The following is a 21,902-nucleotide window of genomic DNA, read 5'->3' on the forward strand; positions in this document are numbered from 1 at the left end:
CCTCTGATGCAAACTCTTGATGACAAACTTCCCCAGCAGTGACACACAAATCTTTTTTTTCACCAGTGTCAAGTCCAGGTTATGTAGCTTCCTGGGAAGCAAGCTGACCTATTGCCCAGCTGCTAGCTAGAAATGTTGAGAGTGCTTTCTAGGCTCTCAGGGTGATGTGCATCTTTAGAAAGAAGCCCTTCACTTCAGCATCTTTTTAAAAATAGACAGACCCTGGGCACACCTAAACTGTTTCCATAGAATTCCCTCATCATGGTCATCTGGGACTCCCATGTACCAAGAAAGAAAACCTCTTGCAGCCTCAGGTGAGCGACCTGTAGCTAACTGCATCAGTAGCCACAGTCAGAATCAGATGCAAGCAACCACACAAAAGTAACTCACCTCGTGGGCAAATTGCTTCCTAGGAATCCAGCCCTCTTAATTCAAGCATTAAGTTTTGTGAAATAAATGTTTTATATCTCTTACAAGTTTCGTCATTATTTCACATAAATTTAACTTTTCATTCCCCATGGAAGTGTGTAATCCTTGCTGGATCAAACCTTACTTCACTTTTGAGTTCCACAGTGCTATTTCTCTGAGGAACATGTCCTGAAAGAAAACCAAATGATTCTCTCTATATATGTCCATAGTCAATGGCAAAAAACAAAATTACAGTGGCAAACAGTAATATTCAGATCAGAAAAGTCATTGGCAGTAAGTAGCAATACATTCATTTTAGATTATGCTTGCACAGTACCTTGCATATTAGAAATCTGGCCTATGTAGGCATTACAACAATTTACATGTTTATAGACAGCTGTATGCTCTTTAGTGAGGACCCTAGACCTAGAATAGTGTCCCTCTAAGAGATGGTTCAAATTCTAAACACCTGAGAAAACACTCCCTCGTGCTAGTGCAGTGTCTCAGTAGTTTAGGTACACCTCATCCACCAAAGGTATCAAAACTATTTCAGTATCAGTACATTACATGTAAACAGTATGACACTGGAGAAAGGCTACAAGGCTATGATACTGCAGTAGAATATATTTTGTGAAAAGAACACCAAATTATTTCCCAAAGCTGTCACGGAGTAAGCACAGCAGAAAGGATTTAAATATTTATTTATTTATTTATTTGTCCTGGTTCTTTTTCTTGATCTTTTCTGACTGCTTTGCTTACACTTTTCCCTCTCTCTTCAACAAGAAGGATATTGCATTGTTTCTGGTTTTTTTTTTTTTTTTTTTTTTTAAACACATTTAAATTTCAGGAATTTCACCTGAGGACAGTCCAAACTTGATTACAGACAGCAGCCTGCAAGAGCAATCATAATGAAATTTCTAAACCATATATATTTATTGCCTGTAGCTTATGCTTCTCTTGTTTTTCCCTTCTTTCTTCCTTCAGCCCACTCCACCCTCTTTTTCTGAAACACTGTCAGCCTCATGTTCCCCATTAGGAATGAGAAAATAGACAATTTTAGAACAAATTTTTCAACGGGGCTTTTCTGCCTCCCTTCGTGAACAGAAAAATGCTCACCTGGCATCACCTAGCACACACCATTATCTGTACTCCCTTGTACAAACACAAATCCTGAACGTTTGTGATCAGACGGCATTAGCCACATGCTCACTGTTTGTCTTCACAACACCATGATGGAAGGAGCGTCCTAGTATCGCATCCCTTGAGCCTGATCCAAAAAGGGATTGTTGCCTTATTATTAAATGAGGACTGATTTGTCTATTTGAATTTCATTCACTAATATCAACACGTTCATTTAATTTGCTACGTGCTGTCTTTATATCTTCACTTTTCACCCTTTCAGGTACCCTACTGAAGAAAAACAAAACAAAATAACAACAAAACATCTATTTTTTTTCCCTCCATACTGAATTGGGGTCCAAAGAAGGACTCATGAAGACCTAGAAGCACGCACCGATTTTTCCCAGCCCTCTGAAAAAGCTCAGGGGCATACTCATGGGTGTTTGTTCCTCAGCATTTCCCTGCTCCAGGGACAACATATTTTGCCACTGCAATAAAATAAATCCCAAGGGAAAAAAAAAAAAAAAAAAAAGAGAGAGAGAGAGAAAGATATAGAAAGAATAGCTAAGTACAGAGATGCACCGCAACCTCATTCTGCATACAGTGAACACATGGTATAAGCTCTTAAGACCAGCACTTTCCACTATCATTGCTCCTAAAGTGCTGTATATCTCCTTTAGGAGCAAGCCTGCAGCAGTGGACTTCACCTCTTGACCTGAATGAGTCAGCAACTGAACGACGTACTTGCCCTAAATGCTAAAATACTCAGAGAGAAACCAGAACACAAGGAAACATAACATAAATGTAACATTAAGCAGGAAAATGAAAAAAATTAAGAATGAAATTTGATTTCAAATGGTAGAGAATTTCAGGCCAAAATAAGGATCTTATCAGTAGAACAGCAGAAAAAGACAAGGAGCAATCAAGAAACCATGCAGGCAAGTATCATTATGACTTACGTGCAGACTTTCGGGTTTTGAGATTACGGTACTCTGAAATCACAGAAGACCTAACATTTGTTTTCACATAAAAATGAAGAGACACCACGAAAATCAAAACAAGATACATTTGAAGACTCACATTTTTTGTGTGTCTATTTAGAGAGACAAGTCCTCTCCAAACAGTGAGCTGTATGTTTTCCCTCTAGAAGTGAGTTTTCCAGCGAACACAGCCACTTTGATGCTCAGCGTCTCCCTAACACACCATAGTGACTGATGACAAAATGCACACCTGCAGCTCCAAACACACGTGAATCAAAGGCACTGCACGCTGGCTCTTATCTTCTCATATTCGACTGACTGACAGATGGGACAAGAAGATGATTCATCCTCTCCAGACACCGTTAACATTGCTGGGAGAAAACAATGAACCACTACACCCTTCTCATTTAAATAAGCTTAAAAAAAAAAAAAAAAAGACACTGCCCCACCTTTCCCTCCGCCTGTTCTGCCTTCACACATGATCTACCTATCCATACTGTAAACATATCAGCCGAGAGTCGGGTTTCCTCTAAGTGTTCCTCTCTTACTTTTGGCATAAATATAGATATTACGAAAGGCTCTGACTTTTCACCGCACTCCCAGCTGACTCCCTCTTGGCTCAATCTGCTGCTGTAAAGCCATGTCCCTCCCTTCCCATAAGCTCACTGCCAAGAAGGCACAAAACCCAATTTGTCTTTTGTGACGTGAAAAAAGCACCCTGAACAATATATATGCTTATATTCCTCACTCATTACATGCTATGTTACTCCTTTGCCTTCTCTTTCCTAGCCTGATTGCCTGAGCATTCATGCATAAAGTTACGCTTTGAAAGTAATTTTTATTTTTTTAAATAACTTGATGGAAACTTAGTCCCCAAGCTTTTGATTTGAGTGTGCTTAAGATACGTAACAAGACTCATGGGTCTTGTGACAACCTCCTAACAGGTTGCTATTACCCACAGTCTGTTAGGGCATGCAAAACAAGACTCTCCAGCTTGAAACCCTTTGCTGTGCAAGTTGTTCATAGGCACTGAAGCTTCATGAGGTGTCACAAGATGCTCTACTTCTACATCAAGAAACTAATTCCAAGAACAAAGTGACTGTAGAGAAGCAGTATTTGTGTGCTCCTCAATGTGTATCTGGCAGCAATACTATGACACTGGTTTGGGATTTTTTTTTTTTTTTTTTTTGTCAGTGATAGAGTGGGTTGCTTTCCCTTCCAAACAGAGAAAACAAAAATACTTCTTCCTAAGGATAACTGTATATCTGAGAAATAAACAAAGTTACCTGTTTCTCAAAGGGAATTTCAGTCTGGCTACTTTGGGCTTTCCTCGGTGAGGTCAGAAGCTGGGCATGTTGCAGTCACTAAGCCATGAGGTGTTGCACTTGGAATTTTACATAATTAATGAGTAACAGCAGCAACCCTGACTCTGCAATCTGTGTGAGAAACCACTTAAGTCTTTACATCATCCTGATACTATTACTGTAGCTGTGTGCTTTGTCATATATACTTTAAAGTACTTTTGTGCTGTGTGCTTCATCAAATGTAAAGTACTTTTGTGCCTCACATTCAAGAATTGCCTCATTTTTTTTCCTAAATCTTCAATTTCATGTACTAAATGTAGCCTCTATAAAGGTTGGGAGAGCTGTGAGCAAAGACAGCATAGGAATAATTATTACTGAATTCCTACTGACGAGAATAACAGGCCCAGAAAAATAAAATTCTATTTGAACACAATGATGTATGAAACGTACACAAGACAATTATTTCCCCTTCTTTCATTAAAATTAGATTGTTTATTTCATGTTAAAAGGAAGACAAAGGAATGTGTCAGGCCAAACACTGTTTTCTTCAGGATTGCTTTCTATTGCAGTTCTGCATTTATGTCAAATCATGTTTTATTCACTGTACAAAAAAACAAAACGACAGCTAAATCTTGCAACAAGTCAATGGAATAAGAAAATCTGTGTTTTAATAAAGAGCTTAGCAGCATATTCATTTTCAAAGATGTTTACCAAAATACACCTCAAATTCACTCCATGATTAAAAGCTAAGTAATCTTAAGAGGTATTATTCACAGCACCCATCACACTATCATCTTAATCTTGAACAAGCTTCCTTTGTGAGGTATAAGGACAACGTTTTCTATTTTTATTGTTAACTGAGTGTTATTAAAACAAGAAGAAAACGTTTCAATGATCATCATTTAATCTGCGACACGGTCTGCAGCCCTCCACCAAAAAGGGTCTCTCGTTATGCCAGGCAGCATGTGAAGGTAGATGAAGAACATTGCTTCCCTAAATCTCCTGCAACCTCAGCACACAAAGCACACGCTCAGGAGGTAAACCCTTCTCTCATATGATAGATACAGCACAAAGACAGAGATAAATTACACCAGCCATGATAACGTGCCTAAGCAGCTTCACCTCATTTTACACCAGAACCCTGTTGAAATACAACAACGAGGTGTTTCTCTGCTCTCTGAGGTGTTATTTCAGCAGACTTTCTCAGGCACACATCACGCTAACCATCAGGCCTGGGCTTATCACGAGGCAGAGCAGAAACCACAGTAACCCCTCTCTGCCTGCCTTTATTTAAACAGCCAGAGCAGGAGGTCATCAGTACCATTAGATAACCAGCTTGTGATTCGCATACTCACACAGGATGTGGGAAACCAGGGAGCATTTCAGAAGGTACTGAGGGGAAAGATCAGTCTACGGGTTGATCACAGGATAACTGTGAGTCACCAACATGATCTGGCAGGGGAGAAAAAGAAGAAAAAAAAAAAAGACAAACAGACGTATGTTGTATGACGAGGGGGTATTTCCAGTCATGACAGGGAAGGACTGATGTCATCACACAACACACACGTATAACCTCATCTGAATGCAAGGTACAGCTCTTGTCAGCCATGTCTAGCAGCTTAATTTTTTTTTACTAGAATAGATGCTGGGATAATGAAAGCAATAGGAGCCTATCATCCAGGGACAAGACTAAAAACCCATGAGATGTCACACCTAAAAGAAAAGCAAGGTTAAAAGACAGTGTTGGAAGAGGAGAAAATATATCCTGCCTGTGTATAAATCTGAACTGCAAGTCAGAGTGGTTCTGAACACTGGAAGAAAAGGGTCTGGAAGGACCAGGAGAGAGAAAACTACAACCACTTTCAAGATAAGACACAAGAGAGTGACCACTATATTTCAGAGACAGCACGAATGGCAGGGCTCTGGCCACAGGCAAGAACAGCCCAGGGTGGCCCAGGGGATTACCTTCACCTGTGGATGCCCATTTCAGCCAGCACACCTGCTTTGGCTGAATTCCTTACTTTCCCAGCTCAGACGGTAACTCCATCTAACCAGTTCTCATCAAACTCACTCACAGGAAACAACAGCTTGTAATGCTAAAAGGGAAGTTGATAATGCAAGTTGTTTTCTTTGTATGATACCTGAATAAAAAATCTGTCATTTAACATATGAATTATCAATGAGTGAAAACAATTGGTTTCTTATTTAACGTAGCCTCTTGCTTAAAAGAGCTCTTACTGGAATTGTAAGTGGACAGTTTGCAAGCAATGATATAGTACCGACAGCTTTTAACTGTCAGTATGTACACCATAAAGCAATAACTACTTTTTTCCATGATTCTAGATGTCCAAACTTGCCTTTACTATGCTAATGTTACAGTTTTAATCACTATCTTCTTTTAGTACATCCAATAAGTTTAATGCATTACCATTTATAAGTATCTATTAGTAAATCCATTCTCACTGTGGTATTTGACGGTCATTTTGCAGATGATCAGTGTCCAAATATATATGTACATATATAAATAAAGCTACACTAAGAAAAAAAAAAAAAAGTGTTTTCCCCATTTCTTATCTTGCAGCACAAAATACTCACTCAAAAAAAAAAAAAAAAAAAAAAGAAAACCAAACCACCAAACCAACCAAAACATTGCCCCACCCCCAAACCACAAGCTTCGTACTATCTGGTAAGGATGTTTAAAAACATAAGCTAAAAGCATAGCAGGCTTTGTCTGTTTTTAAAGTTAAGCAAAGTGGAAAGCGATTAGCACCAGGACTGATTTTTGTTTGTTTGTTTGTTTTTAAACAAAGCTGCATGCAAACATTTCATCAGTTTGGATACATCAGAGTTTACTTAAGCTCACCCCTATGTTCATTTAATAATGCACAGATATATCCCAATTTTGCCAGCTATGTTACATGAATTGCCTGTCCTGAAGCACTCTAAATGACATTATGCATTAGCTGTCTGCTTGAACAGAGGAGGGCTGCAGATTTTACCACGCAGGCTCTTTCCAACAACAAGTAGGAAGAGCTAATAACAGCAGGTAATAAGGGAATCAGCGAGATGAGGGGTAGGTAGAACATCAGTACCACACACTCCCAACACGGTAGATATTGCTCAATCACTGTTTTGTTCATTTAAAGTCACAGCACTCCCACCATGCTGCTTGCTTGCTCCTTTGCTTACCTTTTGCACGCCCACAGCCAAGCCAGGAGGCACCACTTTGCACCACCAGGACAGTTTCTCCGACCTGCATCTAACCTTACATTATAGGCATGGTATTGCAAGGGTCTTCTTTATGAGCTGAAGTAAGTGCATGTATTTTTCAGTTTTATCTAATGATAGCTTAATTTTCAGGAACTCAAGTGACACCAGGCTATAAAATTTGGTATTCTGGGTAAAGTCAGACCATTAGATGATAAGCTATTACTGTAAAAATACAGTAAGCTTCTTAAGTGTTGCAATTTCAGTTACCATAAAGATAAAAATCTTTTCAATAACTTCAAAATACTGGGTTCCCAACCACGTAAAACTAAGAATAATTTCAAACACTTCTGAATTGCAGCAACCTTTAAATACTGAGAATACTTGAACTGTAAATGACAGGCACCTTATTCAACTGACACTGCAGGAGAAGGTTTTGCACACAGGGAATGCAATTAGAAACTGGAATTGAGTCAACATGCCCAAAGTTAACGCCTCTCTCAATCAATAAAAAAATGATTCAATACCACAGAAAGACATATTACAGGATAAGCTTTCTATCTATTTAAAACCAACGTGAAAACAAACACAGCCTCAAAGTCTTCTTGCATTCATACAGTACTTTCAGAGAGATGTGAAGACGGACTTGCCTTAAAGTCATCTGGCTGCACTCATTTGGGTGGTCTTCGCTTTTGCAAGCAAACCCAGTGAAGGCAACTGCATTACTGCACATCAGGAACACACTGCAAAACCAGCTTTCAGGCTTACGTGTGCCAGTGTTATTGCTGTAATGCCTGGGTGATTATGAAATTATTTAATTGCTCTCTTGCCAAAGCTCTGGTTAGTTCTCTCAGGTTAAAGTACAAAATTGGCCAATTGTGAAATGCCTTTAATCATCTGGCTGTCTTCAGATGTACCATCATACCAATGCTTTATCAGCATGTTAATCTTTTATCCATAGAGGCTAATTTACAAACTGGACAAGAAAATGTGATTTTTCACTTCACAAATAATTACAGCCTGAAAAACAGATTCCTAAAACATAAGAACCATTGATAGACATTAGAGTTAAAAGTAAGAACTCATGTATCTAAGATGTATCCTGGAGGTACTATATACTTTTTAGCATGATTTTTCCCTGCATTCATTCTCCAGTTTAGAAATCTTCAATATATAATAAAATAAATGATTACACTAAGGTTTTGGGATACATGCAATATACCTCTCTTAAAATACTGAAAATTATTTGCATTCTACTATGATTTTTTTTTTTACTAATGTATTAAAGTCTTACCGAAATTAAGCACTATTGAAAAGATTAAAGAGGTCATTTCACATGCCATTCAAAACATATTACAAAAGCTGTATTTCTTATGAAGTCACTGCCAACAGGATTGTTACTAGAACATTTCTAACTGCAAACCATAACTCTTCTTACATTCAGTTCAAGATAGAGGTCCTGAAGAAAAGTTTCATTGAACGTATTTATAACCTTACCCCAAGAAGTTATTCAGATATTAAATAGTAATGCAATGGCTACAAATGAATATCTGAAACATAAACCCATACAGCATAAAGCTAAGGACTGCTGTCATCATATGAGGAAATCATTTTGGTACACAATGGACTACGCGAAGTAATCACTGTTCACCAAGAACAGGTAAAGGCCTGAGCCTGAAACGTCTGAATCAAAAGGGCATGTGGTGCCAACATGAAGCTCTGCCAAATACTAAATTCCCCAATAAACTGTCATGAACTCAGTGCTCAGCACCATACAGTCAGGCTAAAACTGTCTGCTTCTTACTAGAGTTGAATCAAGTGAGTCTCAGTTTTACTGTAGGTCTTGCAACATGTGAGGTTGGCTGGTGTTTTCCAAAGATCACCTGGCAAGTTATGAGTAATAAGGGAATATCAAATGGTGAGTAAAAGAAAAAAGTCCCACATGACTGGTGAAGTTTTAAACATCTATTAGAATGCAAATAAAGACTTTCACAAATCCTCTCCCTGACACATATACATGCATTTCTTCCTATTATCAACCTAATGGCAAGATTATGGAACTAAACCAACAAAGAAGAGAATCCAAGCCAAAGACCACTGACTGCAAGCAGTCCAAACCAATATAACAGTTAAACTTACTGTCACTTCTGCTGCCACGTTCCTTTCTTGCAAATTACTCACGCACGAGGAGTAGGAATCACTGTAGCAGCAACATCCTGTTCCCAACAAGCACGTTTCCCCAGGCCACATGAAGTCCCGGTACACCCATCATCACATTCCCAAGACGCAGGTGCCCCATCCCGTGTCTCAGTCAGCTGCAGCTGGACAACCACGTTGTTCTGTGCTCTTGGAGTTTTCCTAGCCCCAGCCCAACAAAGCCCTAAGGAGCTTGGCCTGACCCCTTACCTGACCCTGCTTCGGACGGGAGGATGGTCCAACACTTCTTCAGGTCTCTTCTAACTGAACAAGCCTGCAAATCTGTGCTGGACTTTTGTGAACATGTGACACGGAGCATGCACATTTAGGCACAATGCAGCGAAGATGACAAGAATTTGCTGTACAAATGAGCTATGTGCAAGCAGTAAATCGAAATCCTTCACTGTCCTAAGTTTTATGCCATTATACAGATCACAGAAACTGCATGTAAGCATGTATTTCAGTCATCAGAACATGTCCTGTTCCTCCCTGAGCCAGGAAAACTGAACAACCTTAGCCACAATTAGCACAAAATTCACAGAGCAGCACTGCAGTTACAGGAGAAAAAAATAAATAAATAAATAAATATTATACTACTAATAATTATAAAGAAAATACTACAGGTAAAATACACACCTCATGGCAGATACAACTGTTCCTTATGGTAGGGTGTAAACTGCAGATAAGAACTCTGAATATGCTGATAGCACGTTACAAGACAGCTGCAGAAAGGAAGGAGCACACTGCTGTCATTGCTACACGCCATTTGTGGTAGGCATGTTTCAGTCTTCTCGCTACAGCTTAGCTGTTGGAAAAATATTACTCACAAAGGGATGAAGTTTATAAACAGTTTACAATAAGAGGCCAATTAGAAGTAATGAAAAGTATTCTTCAGCCTTTTGCATGCTTTCCAGGGGTGCACAGAATTATGACTTGTAGCTACAAGTTTCAGCCTTTATTTAGAACCAATTTTCTTCACGTTGCATTTTCACTTTTTACCGCAGGAGGAGAAAAGAACATTTTGCAACCCGCTGTACAAGTCAGCCAAAATTTAAGATGAACTTCTCAATATCCTGCATTCAGCCGAAGAGCACCTCCTAAAATTCCCTTAACAACAACAACTTTCCCATGTGACCCCATTAGAGGTTCTTTTCCATTGGACAAGAATGTTTTTCTGCAAAACATAACCCAAGCCAAATGATTGCTTGCCCTCCAGGCAAACTGTGCTGATTCAGACCGTGCTGATGAAAGCTATGCTGGAAGAGAGCTAAACATAAGATTCTGCAACAAGCCAGGACAAAGTAGTAGTGCATATAAAAGATTACAAAAGCCAAGCCAGGGAGTTTATATTTTTACAGACTACACACTCTGGCTACCAAGAAACCCCTTGACACAATTAGCTTTCACCATCTGGGGAAAAAGTCCAAGAGTAAAAGGTCCAATGAGAGCCAAAGTAAATGATAATTATAAGTGTTTTCCTCCAAGTCTGTCCCAATTACTTGAGCACATATTCTAAGCCAAAAAACAAGCATGAATAAAACATCACTTCTGTTTTCTTTCTGCTTTTAGAAAAATATAAGGGCAGTTAACACTAAGAGTGACTTTGGAAATATGAAGATGCTCTGCACATCTTCAATATTGCCATTTTTTTCTGATACATGAAGCACTCTATGCAACTATAATAATAAAGAGACTATTTCCACTTTAGTTCATCATCATCTCTTGGTCTGCCTTTCAGGCACAGGTTTGCTTTGCCTGAGGGGGTTTTGTCCCATCCTGTTCCACACCCCACCCCATTTCACTTCAGCAACTTAGAGATGAAAATGCCTGGAATCAAATTGCTCAGCACTTTAGAGTGATCGCTCAACTAAAGATCCAAACTCAAATTGGACTGCTGTATAACCTGGTGGCAGATTTTAGTATTTTAGATTCTGTTTTCTGCTCCTATTTTAGTACTCTAGAATGGTGAGAGCTGTCAAAACAACATGAATGCAAAACAATGACTAAGGGTCAGAAAGTTTCAGATTATAATGCTATCGTTTTTAATGGACACAGCTTTGAGGGACAAGTCAGTCTCCAAAGTTCCTTCTCTGTATTTCACTAGTATTTTATCCTGTACCACAGATCTATCAAAAAACTCATCCAGTTGTTTTCCTTGTTCTGACTTCAGTCTTTGCTGCTGTAGCTTTCACTGTAACTGCTCCTTTCTGTACAGAGTTGTGAAGCTGTCCTTCACATGCAAAAACCAGCACATGCACACAAATCCATAATTCCATCCGTACCTTCGTAATTATATATTTGACCCTCAAAGAGGGGACAGTATTATATATTGTCCTCAAAGGACAAATATATAATTTCACTTTAATCACTGCAGGCTCTGCATATGCTAGCTTTTCAGGTGATATTCCAGAACTACTTTTCCCCCTGAGAATGAACAAAATTTGACAAAAGGGTTAAACTAAGGACTAACTGGTTTATTTATTTTTTTTAAGCTCCTAAGGAAAGAAGGATGTTGATATCTGGGAAATAACAATGATGGAGAAGGATAAGTGAAAAGCATTACAATACATTACACAGCATCACAAAGCAATGTTTTGCTATTAACTGTGAGATGATGTGGACCTTGATCCCAGGAGCTGATGAGTCTCTTTTCAGATGAGCTGAGAGTCCAGGTTACTCAAAGAATTTGTCACAAACTCCAGAACACTTCCTGGGAGTTGGTACCATGGGAAGGCAGCAGAAATTCTGAGTATATTAGTCAGAAGAAACTGGCTGTAAGCTTGCCTGTGACACTCGGGTTTACACACAGATTTAAGGACAATAGTGGCTGTCACAGGGATTTACAGAATTGCAGCATAAAAAAAATAAATAATATATAGACTGCGCCTTCACCATGATGCTAACCCAGGTTGTGTGCAGACTGCAGAATGAGTGAGATTTGGTCAGATGTAGCAGACAAGACGAAAGTCAAACTGAAGGGTTGGCAAGGAAGAAAACTTGAGGATATATCAAAGATCACCTCTACCATTGAACATATTCAATCAGCATTAATTTATGCTTCAGTGGTGTGTCTGGAATACCAGATGCTAATGTTGGCCAAGATAATATTTAATAATCTGCATCTGGCTAGATAAGAGTGAACTGCTGTTACATATGCCAGCCTTCCCACAAGAGCTGTGGAGATAGCACTTTCAACTTACTTTGCTTTAAAACATCCTTGGAAGAGAAGCTGTTCCACATTACTTCAGTGGAGTCTTATCTAGCAGAGAATACATTGCGTGTAAATAGTAAGTAGAAGGTACAGAACAACAGTCCTTTGGGCTCTGAAGTTATCATTACATCGAAAACTGATTTTTCTCTGACACTTTTACAGCAAAGAGCCACATATCCCCAGATAAACCTACCTCGGAGCTGGCTTCTTACCACCACAGCACACCTTGGCAATTCCACACCCAGAAAGATGGCAGATCCCTGGGCCCAACAGAAGCAGCAGCTACACAGTGGCCTCTGAAAGACCTTTGGATACGCAAACAGAGTGATGCTTTCTATCTGGAAAAGGCCACACTGTCATGGTTCAATTTGTAACTGGGAAAAAAAAAAATCATCAGGGCACTGACAGCTATGTAATAGGTATATCTCAGGGGTTTCTGAATCTTTGGAGTACAGATATATTCTCATTAAGATGACAGGCTAATCTTGCATTATACAAATCCTTAATCAAATATACTCTATTGCAAATAACAATTACTTTTCCTGGTCTTGCCTGTATTCACAAGACCACAATCAAGAAAACCAACTGAAAAATATAGCCAAGTGCTGAGAACATATTATTGTCCTTGATAGCAATGTTGCCCCTCCTTTACTCTTGAAAAATCTCCTTCAGAAAGTCAAGGATTAAAAGCAAACTAAGACCGAGTAAAAAGGTTGTACACAATGCGTAAGCAGAAAAGGAAATAAAAGAACAGCTTTATGGGTGACTATTAGTAATGATCTCTCACACTGCCAAGCCTCTTTCTTCAAGTTGCTGAATTCCAAAGATGGCTATAACTCGTCCAACTACATTGTTTCACCTGAATTTTGATTTCTAAATAAGCAGGCAAAGAACAAACCTTTTCACACATGATCCAAAGCTCACATGAACCAAAATTCTTAAGCAGAAGCCAAATACACCAGGTACCAATAAAAAAAATATAATACATCTCAATTAATTTTAGGAATATCTGTTGGTATATATTTGCTTTGATTTTGTTTTCCCTTCTGTTTTCACTTTAAAATAATAGTAGTTAGATGCTAGGTTCCCTCAGTTCTTAGTTTCGCCAATCTGTAATGGAAAGGCTTGAAGTTAAAATTTCCCAGATGTTAAAGCTTTCCTGAAGTGTTTAAGAAATTAAACACTTAAGAATTAAAATGATAAACTGAGAAATTTTATGTTTATTGGAACAAAATTTAATAAATAAATAAAATCTGACTTTCTTTCCAATGTGCAAAACAAACCTAGTACAGCTGGTATGATCTGAAATGGCTGAAATAAAATGGAAAAAGACATTTTTGTACTTCAGTCACCGTGTGTTTCCGAGAGGAGAGGGAGAAGTAGAGTCTCTGATTTGATCAATCATTTCAGATTTATTACTTTGCTTGTTTTTCCCCTTTGAAAGATTTCTCTAAAGCTCCAGGAAAAAAAAAAAAAAAAAAAAAAAAAAAAAAAATCAATGGCGAAGTAAAGATTTAGAAAACTAACTTCACTACTGAGTTATTTCAAAATCATTTCAGAATGAAAGAAAAAAAAATGGCTGGAAATTTCCATGTTATTTCTCGTTATTTTTTCCTCTCACTTGCCCTTTGTGTGGGCTTTCCTGGGATATGTCCAAGACTTACAGCTATTCCAAGCAGCAGAGCTGGGATTTCAGTAACTGCCAGGAGACTCAAAGGAATGATCCCATTTTATATTAACCAAGAACTTCTCTGAGTACTTTTAAATGAGCATTTTAAGCTTTTTTTTTTTTTTTCCCCTCTCCATTTTCTTCTGAATGAGAGAAACACAGAATGTTTTAATCCAAATATTACTCTTGGGAATTGTTTAAGTACCAGAAATTCTTTAGCCAGAAAAAGTTGTTCTCAATTGATAATGAGTCTCTTAGAGAATACAGTTGCAGGTTGTATATCGATTTCTACAGAAAAGTTAAACTTAGCACGATCAACCCTTCACAGAAGGCTCAGTCCCTGCAAACCTCTCAATAAAGAAGATGAGATGTAGCAAATGCAGATGGGGGTTACTGGTATCCCCTGGACATCAAGAAAAAAAAAAAAAACAAACTCTAAAAACAGCTGGAAAAAGTCAGAAAAACATGAGTACAATTTGTTCTTTGGAAAAGTTAATGCAATTGCTATGTATCAGCTGTGTAACTGACCTCAAAATTGTTTACTACTATATCCAAAAACCCATCTGACACAAGGATTCAACACGGATTATGTTTGGTATTTGAGTGGTGATTAGATGGTAGGAGAGAGCAACTTCTTTATGTACGACTAATACATGAAAATAACCAGAGAAACAGAAAAATCCCTACTGATTTGAATGAGATAACTAAGTAAAGGAAATCCAAAATAGTGTATGTGGCAGACCCTTTATTTAGCGTCACCGAGTACAGAAGCTCAGGTACTGTCATTGCCTGATTGGGGAAGAGCTGCTCGTAAAGTTTCATGCAACTCTCTTCAACCACTGCTAATTCTCACAGTGCTTAGCATAACTAAGAACATTTTGTCTAAATTTTTTGGTTTGTAAAATCCCTAGGGAACTAGATTTCAATTTTGTCATTTTAATTTACAACCTGATCTGGATCACTATACAGGGCTCCTTCAGCTCAAAAGCAGCATTCGCTCATTGTCTCATCGGGGTGGGAGCGATCTTCCTGCAGAGCGATTAGCACAATCAGACCCAGAACTAGGACTGAAGGCTAGAGGAATACAGTAAGAATGTAATCACCACTGAAGTCAGCCGCTGCCTTTGGCATCAGTAGCAACTGGATCACTCTCTCAGAGACTAACTTGTTTATTTTACACTTGCTATCTAATTAGGCTCAAATTAAGCAGTTTTGCAGAAGGCTGGGTGCCCCTGAAAATGGGTATTAATGCAAGTAATAAGCAAATAAAGTACAGGATTCCAGTGTTATCTGCCTGAAACTCCAGTTGTATAAATTATTTGAGCAGTGGAGCCCTAAAGCTCTTTTTCTTTCTTTTCCCTTTTCTGATTCTTCTTCCATTGCTTGGTACTTTTATCTTATACCTAAAAATCTAGGCCTCTTCAGAAATGGCAGTGTCCTGCTGATTTTTTTTTTTCTTTTTCTTGGAAGCACCTAAGAGTTCTGGATACCTAATGGCTTTTACACTTTCCATCTTCAACAGAGTGTTTTAAAGAAACCAGACACACTCCTGTTTTATAGAGCAGTATCAACTGGCTGTACTCAAAGCTGCATCTAAACATTCCTCACCTACCACTGCTCATCACTGGTGTCCTTTACTAAGTGAGAGCCTCACCACAACAAACATGCTTCACAGCTCCAATGTGACAGCTTGCCTGAGAGAAAAATTGCCCAGGTAATTAAACACCACAGGACTGGGCACCTCAGCAGTGATCCAGAAGACTGTGCTACCCTTTAATCTGTTCATGCAAGATCGGACTGCAAACTTTCCAGACTCCTCCCCCATTAAACACTGGCTAGGCTTTCAGCACTTAGGGCAAGGAATAATAGATTTCATCCACAATGGCCCTCACTGCAATTTGTTGAATGTCAAAAAATCATTATGTTTTCATCTAGGTTAAACCCATTTAGTTCCAGCAAGTAAAAATTTGAATCAAATTGTTTACATTCCTATATATGAGCACTCATCTATTTCCATATCACTTCCTTCTGGCAGTTAAGAAGTTAACAGAAAATGGATAGCAAATCATAGAATCACAGAATGGTTTGGGCTGGAAGGGACCTTAAAGCCCATCCAGTTCCAACCCCCTGCCATGGGCAGGGACACCTCCCACCAGACCAGGTTGCCCAAAGCCCCATCTAGCCTGGCCTTGAGCACCTCCAGGGATGGGGCATCCACAGCTTCTCTGGGCAACCTTTGCCAGTGCTTCACCACCCTCAGATTAAAGAATTTCCTCCTTAAATCTAACCTAAACCTACCCTCTTTTAGTTTAAAGCCATTATGCCTTGTCCTATCCCTACACTCCCTGACAGAGAGTCCCTCCCCAGCTGTCCTGTAGTCTCCCTTTAGGCACTGGAAGGCCTAAAGGGTAAGATCTCCCTGGAGCTTTCTCTTCTCCAGGCTGAACAACCCCAACTCCCCCAGCTTGTCTTCATAGGTTAGGTGCTCCAGCCCCGTGATCACCCTCAAGGCCCTCCTCTGGACTCGTTCTAGTACTTCCACATCCTTCTTGTGCTGAGGACCCCAGAACTGAACACAGTACTCCAGATAGGGTCTCACGAGATTGGAGTAGAGGAAGAGAATCACCTCCCTCAACCAAAATCTAATAATTTGAACACTTAGAACTTTTGCTATTTATGCTGCAAGTATGAGATGTGGGTTTCAGTTTAATCTGTATTCTCTCAACAGTTTATAATGAAAGTGTTTCGTTAGTCATAACAATCATGTAGCAGAGTAATTAGAGCCTAAACTATAATGATATGTTCTATTTGATGGAATAAATAACTGAAGTGGCTATTTCAGCCATATGAATAATTTATATAGAGTACTGAATAAAAACATCACAAAAAGAATAAACAGGAAATTTGTGCATATGCAGCAATACTGAGACTCAAGCACCAATTTTCCAAATTCTGTGTTTCTCCCAGCAACACTGAAAGAGATCATTGGCATTCCCCTGGGACAAGTTGCCTGATCCTACCATTACCATTCCACATTTCACTTTTAATCCAACATATCACAAACATGCATCTTCTCAAACTCTACGAGCTGGATAGAACTGGAAGCCTGTCCCACTTCTACTACTGATTCATGAGGTGCCCAGCATCAAGCCTTGGTTGGTACCATGCCTTGAAAGCAGACATAGTGCTTCTCAGCACATGCAGGATATCTTGTCTGTAAAGAGGATGCAAGGCCTCAAGTGATTAGAAGTACAAGCATTGCATGGGAATTAAGTTTATGAGAAATAAAGCCCAATGCAAAAACAATTTTGTCTTGAAAACTGTTTCATATTTTTAGCTGTTTAATGCTGTGTGTTCGTGAAAATGTTAAAAGGAACATACTGAAATCTCTATCATCAAGCAAACGGACTGCGGTGGGCCAGACCTTATCACTGTGACAAAGATCAGTCACGTCATTAACATTCACTACTCTATTCCCACTTATCATTGCAGATCTGGGGCTTTGAGAGGTTGTATACTTTTTTATTTTTAATTGTACAGCATGGTGTAAATATGGCATGAATACTCAATTTCTGTTATTAATTGTCTAGTTAACATAAATCCAGTGAAGAGAATGAAACTTTACATTTTATTCACTGCTTTCTCCCAGCTCGGTGAAAATGAATTTGAATCCATTTCATTAGGAAGTATTAGAAGAGCATAATTTTTTTTTTTTTTGGTGTGTGTGTGTGTGTGTGCATGTGTGTTATAAATACCAAGCTTTATCTAAGATGGATTACTTCAGAGCCTAATGCATAAACCTTACTTGGTACGTTAATATTCATTAATGCAACTTCTATTCTATGCACTGGCTTTTAAAAGCTAGAAATTGACTTTCATCTGTCTCATTAGCAATTGATAACATCTATAAAGGTGTCCATCTGGTTACCTACTTCCTCAGGTACCTTTCTACTCTCTTACTGGAATCTTACATGAGTTCAAAAGCTACTGTAGAAAATCAAAGAAAAAAACACCCTGTCAGTCAAACACAAAAGCAAGACTTCAACACGAGGGAATCCTTCATCCACAGGTGCCCGGTCAGGGCCCTGAAGGGGAGCATCATGGCAAAGCCCAACCAAGCACAGCCTTCTTGTTGTAGGCACCTGCCTACAGAAGCTCTGCTACACCCTGGCATGGTATTTTTAATGTTCTCATGGGTGCTCTTCAGAACAATTTTAAACGCATACAGGCAGAGCCGATGTAGAATAGGAAAATTATGTATAATCCATGATGCTTGAGTGCTTTGACAGGCTCATAGCAGTCATCATTAACTGCTCTAAGACCATCCAAGTCTGTTTCCTGCTCAGCTGCCAACAGTAATCAACAAATCATTAAGGTAAAACAAGACCGTTCTCCTGCTCTGTTATTATTTACCTTGAATGACAGGGAGCACTTCGTCATCCTTCCAGCCAGGGATTTCAAGCCTTCATACACAATCACTCACAGGTCACTGTTTAACTTCTACATATCTGTGAACTAGTAATGCTCTATAGACATGAATTATACGTAGAAACTCAGCATTTTAGAAAGAAGCACTGGATACAATAAAAATTACGAAGCGCAACATACACTGTGTCAGCCCTAATCACCTGAGATTTTGTTGTGGTCCTACTGGAAAGAGGGAAAGCTTTGGTTCCTTGGCAATAGTCTCTTGCATTTTCAAATCTTCTTATTTTATTATACCTTTTACTTTCACAGTTTCCTGGTACTTTTATAAAAACCAACCACTTTCCAAATGTAGCACCTGATATACCGAGGGATAAATTTGATGCTCACAGGAAACACTGTCGTGAGCGACCTATTTAAAACCACAAAGATACATGGTTACATTCTTTCCAGGAAAAACCGTGCAGCGATTTTCCAAAAGTCCCCACGAAATAATAATAGAAACAATAATAAAAACGTACCCTAAAACCACAGTCTTTGCTGACCCCACAGCTCGGCGACACCATAGACTCAGAGTTATTTTAAACACTGTCAAAATCCACGCGCACAAAAAAAGATCGCACGGTCCGAGCACACCCGGAGACACGCACTAAAGGCACGGCAGCTGCAGATAAGCGATTAAAATATGAAAATAAAGCAGAAGGGCGAGAGATCTGCCGGCGAGGGAGAGGCCGGGCGCAGGCCCAGCCCCGGGGGCGCTGAAAGGAGCCGGGAGGGAAGCGGCACCGTGCAGACACCGCGGCCCCGGTCCCTGTCCCCGGTCCCCGTCCCCTCAAACTCCACGGGCAGCCCTGGCCGGGACCGGGGGTGCCGGGGCCAGACCCGCCCTGGGGGCGGCGGCGGGGCCAGCGCCTGCCCCGCTCCTGAGCCGCCCTGGGGCGCCCGGCCGCGCAGCGAGGCTGGCGTGAAAAGCAGAAGTTCGCCGGGTTTTGCTCTAAAAACTCCGCGCGCGGCCACGATGTGAAAGCGGAACCCCCCACGGTACCGACCTGAGGGCCTCCAGCCGCCGCCGGCCCCGTCCCCCAGCTCCCCGAGCCAGGATTAGTGTATGTGCAGCGGGTGTCGGGGCGGTCGTGCCCCGCCGATCGCTACCGGGCTGCTCCCGGCCGCGCGTACCTGTCCCGCCGGCGGAATGGCGAGGAGGAGGAGGAGGAGGAGGAGGTGGAGGAAGGAGCCCGGAGGCCACCTGCCGCCGCCTGCCTGTGGCCGAGCCACCTGTGCTCCGCTCCAGGTGTCCCGCAGCGCCGCCCGCTCCTCCTCCGAGCCCCGCTGGGCAGGAGGAGCAGGAGGAGGAGGAGGAGGGACGCGGGGCACACGGCAGCGAGGAAGAGGAGCGCGCCCAAACGCTGCCTCCCCCCCGCGGGGAACCACCACCACCTCCTCCTCCTCCTCCTTCCCCGCAGCGCAGCACCGCGGCGGAGTCCCGTCCCCCCTCCCCGCTCCCCTCCCCGCCAGGAAGGAAAATAAAAAAGATAAATAAAAGCAAAAGCGTAAAACGGCAACGCACCGGCGTCTCCTCCCGGTGCTCCGGGGACTGCGTGCAGCATCCGCCGAGGTGCGGGGGGCAGCCTGCTCCCGGGCAGCCGCAGGGGCGAGTGGGGCGACCTCCGAGCCGAGCCGAGCCGCGCCGCGCCCCGGGGGCGTGCGGCTCCCGCCCGCTTCTCTTCCTCCTCGTCCCGCCCGGTCTCGCCTGCGGGTGGCCGGCGAGGCTCCCCCTTCGCAAAGCCGCCCCCGGTGCCCGTGCCCGAGGTGCCGGCCGCCCGCCGCCCCCCCCCTCCGCGCACGGCGGCCCCGAACCAGGAAGAAGCGGCGGCTGGGGCAGCGCCGTGCCCGCACCCCGCCCGGGGGGCCGGCCGGGAGGCTCTGCCCGCTCCGCCCGGGGCAACGACACCCGTGGGGCGAAGGAGCCCCTCGGATGGAGTCCCCGGGTCGATTCGGGGAGAAGGGGGCGAGATTTGGGGGTGCGGGCCATCAGGTGGTTTTTCAGGGGGTGCCCGCCGCGGGGGTGGGAGGGGAAGGGGACAGGGAGGCAAACGGCGGTGGCCCCCTCAGGTCTGACAGACCCTAGCCAGCAGCTCGCCAGCAACACGCGGCCTAACGGTGTTATAATAAAAGTGGAAATAACAAAACAAAACAAAAAGCCACAAACAGCCACCACCACCGCCAAAAACCCAAACTAAAACCCAAAAGAACACAGCTGTTTTAGTCCCAAAATCGTGTGCCAGCAAGTGTGAGTAACCCCTGGTCAGTCTGAGGCCGTTGGCGTAAGTCACTGGCTCACCAGTCCTCACGGTTGTAAGGCAGGCCTGGCAGTGCCAGGTGTGCTTCTGCTGTCCCATGGCATGGTGTTACATTAGCCTCAGGCGCACAAACTTAGGCCACATTTATGGGGAGAAGCTCAGAAGCATGAATGGTCAGGGTGATATTTCAGGGGAAGAGAACAGCCCTTTACATTTCATCCGAGTTTGGGGAGAGCCAATCACACATACAGATGTTTGGGGCAAATAATAGTTTCCATCCTGTTCAAATGTGATTTTAATTATTATCATTACTTATGCAAAAATAGGAAGTAAATTTATAGATTTTTTTGAAGAAGTTGCTTTATTTAGAAGGTTCATTGGCAATTTCTGTACTTATCTGTTGCACCTGTCAAGTGCCTCATATTTAAACCTCAACAGATGGAGAGTTATTATGTCAACTACCCACTGACTCCACAATATGTAAATCTTTTGGGGGTTGCTATTCATCTTTGAAGATGGAGGAGGTTTAAGAAAATATTTTGAGCTGCTTTATAAACTGTATGATCTTACAGATAAGCAGTTATTTAGATAAACATTTCCATTGTATGAAAGGAGCATCCCACAAGCAATTCCTCTTAGTGAGAAGTTTCCAATGTGAGCCTTTATTATAAATATGAAGACTACCATAGAGAGTCTGAAGATAAAACACTGAAGTGCGAGATAGAAAAGATCACAGATGGAAAGAAGGATTGCAGAGGAAAAGAATAGATGGAATATCACCAGTACAAGCACTTCAAAGTCTTGGAAATTTCTATTTAGAGTACAGACAGTACTGCTTTGAGTCACTCTCTTTCTCCACATTCCTTCACTTGTGAAAAATACCGCTTTGTGTCATGGAAATTTGAGGAGCACATGAAAGGAGTTTCATAGTTAAACTGCACATATTTTCACTTCTAAATGGCAACCTTGTTAAAAAGCATGACACAAAGAAACTGATATTTATCAACTTTAAAAATGCAACACTAAAGGTGGTTAGGTGGTAACCTCTGCCTTTGTTTCATAAAATCTGAATGTAAACTTAGA

General features: G+C 41.3%; 1 protein-coding gene across 6 annotated transcripts in view; it reads right to left on the minus strand.

Moving 5' to 3' along the window:
* The window catches only part of MBP (myelin basic protein), a 111,201-nt gene extending 90,870 nt beyond the window's left edge, over positions 1-20,331 (minus strand). The window contains exon 1 of one of the 6 annotated variants that reach the window (XM_027451879.3): positions 20,087-20,331. The gene's annotated coding sequence lies outside the window, so the exon portion shown is untranslated. Of the gene's footprint in view, positions 1-2,607; positions 3,003-7,668; positions 7,808-19,568; positions 19,922-20,086 lie in introns of those variants that run through there. The other 5 variants (XM_027451882.3, XM_027451880.3, XM_072034844.1 and 2 more) reach the window with 5 other exon arrangements.
* Between the last annotated feature and the right edge of the window lie 1,571 nt (positions 20,332-21,902).

Source organism: Anas platyrhynchos, chromosome 2, assembly GCF_047663525.1.
Source record: "Anas platyrhynchos isolate ZD024472 breed Pekin duck chromosome 2, IASCAAS_PekinDuck_T2T, whole genome shotgun sequence".
Lineage (NCBI taxonomy): Eukaryota > Metazoa > Chordata > Aves > Anseriformes > Anatidae > Anas > Anas platyrhynchos.